Source organism: Capsella rubella, unplaced genomic scaffold (assembly GCF_000375325.1).
Source record: "Capsella rubella cultivar Monte Gargano unplaced genomic scaffold, Caprub1_0 scaffold_1, whole genome shotgun sequence".
Taxonomy (NCBI): domain Eukaryota; kingdom Viridiplantae; phylum Streptophyta; class Magnoliopsida; order Brassicales; family Brassicaceae; genus Capsella; species Capsella rubella.
In genome coordinates, this window is record NW_006238923.1 from 422,125 (window position 1) to 425,605 (window position 3,481).

Consider the following 3,481-nt stretch of genomic DNA (forward strand, 5'->3'; position numbering starts at 1 on the left):
ACAATTAATACTAAAAACAAGAAAGTAAGATATTTTTTTCAAATGGGAAAATACGGACATGGGTTTGACTAATTTTACTAGCGGTTTCTTTCTTCTCCGGCCATAGTTAGATCGATTAGTCTGGAACGGTCAAGATTATTACACGCTTTTTACTGTTTTCAGGAAAGTTTTTATGTTCGATGCACCAATGATATACTGACAACTGGAAAGGTATTACTGACTGGTCGGCTCTTTCTTATGCTTTTGTTCTGCCATTCTGTGGACCGACTCGTGCAACTTCTTCTTCTTCTCTATTCTGAAACCGAACCACATCATCATTTAACAATGAATTTAATTTTTGTTCTTAACTTCTATAGATATGTAATGTCCATTAGGCGTTATAGTCAAATTTCAGTCATTACCGTCCATGCAATCTAATTAATGTGTGAACGGTACATTATGTAAATAGAGTAGTAACTCTTTTAGTTTTGTTTACGCCTTCACCATCCATTCAAAAGTTTAGACATTCCTTACCCTTTAATAATAAAAACAATCTACACCTTTTTAATTTTAGCAAATGCCATCTATTTTTTGGCTCAAATGTTGTTCAAAATCACTCTTTAACATCACTTTAGTTTTTGTCTTACGTTTACTTTCATCTTCTTCCACTAAAACTACTTTAACACGTTAGTGATGATTTCGTAAAATAGACAAATACAAGAGATAATCGGCGGAAATGTGTCGTACGTTCACTAGAAATTAGGAGAAGGTACGTAACAAAAGGATGAAAAGTAGAGAATTATTCTACGATAATTGGAATCGGAACGCTATACGAGCTTGGTTTCTGCTTCTCGTTAAGTTTGAGCTGACCAAAAGGATTGAGCATATGCGAAAAGATATTTGAAGATAGAAAGTCAAGTAGCGAGGGGCCGAAGAATCTAAAGATATTATTTTGTTCTTCTTCCAGATAATATTGCATGGAAAGTGAGATATATATCTAAAGAAGAACATCGAATAAATTTGATTATCCAATTCTTAATTTAAGACAAATGCCATTTTCTTCATATACTGCACATTGATCACTAGCTTACAATTCACGTTTACTACTTTCCGATTATTTCTTATTGGGGACATGGACCTAATTAGGGCACATATTTGATCTATATATGCTTGAATCTTAAGATTCTCAAATGGTGCATTCTGGAATAAAATAAAAAAAGAGGTTATTCGACCTTTTTTCGTCCATAATTGTGAAGGATCAATTCGTTGCTTTGCTTCCTTTCATTTTCTTGTTTGTCATCTCATTCTCTCTTATTGATTTTTAAATTCTCTACGCACATACATATGCAACATATCTAATAGAATAAACTAATTAAAACATGATGTCATGTCAAATAGTGTTTTAAAGATTTGTATTTCTATGTGTGTAACCTTAATAATAATAATAATAAACTAAATACTTATTTTCATCATACATACCCTATTTTAAATCCAACAAACGTACGCTCTGTTCTAGCCAACTGAATTAGTTTAGAGTTTGAACCCCGTGAGACAAACGAAGATAGAAAATGTTAAAACAGTGCCCAAAAACGTGTAAAATCCACTAGACACGTCAAAAAGTTGGGCCATTAATAATTTCTAGTGCAATCTATCATCTGGATTCCGAACCAGTGCAATGTTCCGAAGAATTGAGTCGTCGTCACATGACGTAAAGAGAAACATTGCATTAGCCATGGATGAGCTCAGCGTGAAGGAAACAAACTCCGGCGTGGTTTACTGCTTTGAGCCAAGCATGCGATATCGAGTACGTACTCCCAATTCAAATCAAAACCGAAGCAAAGCCCAAATGAGAATGGGCCTGACGCCCACAAAATAAGAAGACCTAAATACCAAAATTTCCCACATTTATTTATATACTGTGATATCCATCTAACCTATGCTCTCTATATAATATACTCAATTATGACTTTTATAATGCATTGAAGACGATTATGCAAGTATTGTTTTTGTCAAGATACGCAGGCGATTGTATGTATATATCCAACACACATGAGTATCACGGAAGATTTCAACCACAACCCAACCAAAGCTCATTAAAAAAAAAAAAGTGAAAGATATGCAATAAATTGTACAAGTATATTATATATTTGAAATTATGAATTTCTTTCTGGTATAAAGTCTTTTTTTTTGTGGGAATTAAAATAGCGCCGTACAGTATTTCGGTGTGACCTAATTAAGAAGATACGTGAACCCACAAAATTGACATATTTTGGACGGTTCGTAGAGAGAGAGAGAGGGAGAGATCCAACGAAACCAGACTCTCTTGAAGTTGTTGTGTAATAACAACAACGTATAAGCAGAAGTAGCAGGCAGGCGAGGCAGCATCACAGGGTTCACGTTTATTTCGTCCAGCGACCGACTTATAAGTGACCCGCGACGTCACTTTAGCAGAAGATCCCCCACCCCCCGATTTTATATATAATAATATGAACTGATCAAAATCCAAATAAGATCCGAAATAAGATTTTGCAGAATCCCATCCAGAGAAGAGAAGGAGCCAGGTGGTCGGTTCGGCCGCCGCCCATACTAAACCGGGCCCGGTCTAGTTAACATCAAACACTACAATCGCTTTCCCGGTAAGAAACTACGGCGCGTGTATGTGAAGCACCTTTCACTCTTTTCTCTCCTATTAAATGCCAAAATTCCAATTTAATTAATGACGACATCCCCACGCATTATAATTGTACAGTTACTTTTACTAGTAGTAGCAGCAGACTCATTATCTCTACCCCCTCATGCACAAACTAAAGAAAACAAAAAAGTTTAAGACAATTAAAATTTTAACGATAAAGACTCAGTAGCTTTTTATGAAGTACATAAACAGTCGATGAATTCTTAGGACTACATGTTTGGTTTCTGTACGTAGCTAAAATTTGTAAAATTACATACACAGTATGATATATTAGTTTAAGCTATAGGTTGATATGATAGAGAATAAGAAACAAAAGAGGGAGAGGGAGAGAGAGAGAGAGAGACAAAGAAGACAAGGACAGAACAAAAGCCTGCGAAGCCTCCAACGGTATTCATTGTGGACCAACCTCAAGTGTGGGACGACTCTATCCATCTACAATTTTCATTTTCTTTCTTCTTCTTCTTTTCATATATGCTTGTTTTATTTTCTCCATTGCTCTTTATATACAGCACGTCATAATTCTATTTTCTATATATTTCTTATTTTTATTTCCGTTAGAGAAAGATATACTCTATAATATATTTTATCGAATTCGTACGGTTTTATTACCTTAGAATGATATATATGTTTGAAAGAGTCATCGAAAGGAAAGGAGGAGAGCTTCGTAATTGATTAGGGTTTATGTGAACATACCCTACCAGTACTTTGTCTCGTTTCGTTTATTCCTCTTTCAAACGTGCTGCGATTATTTTCATATCCTTTGGACCGTATATATTGATAATATGGTCCATTACTACATTCTTGATTTCT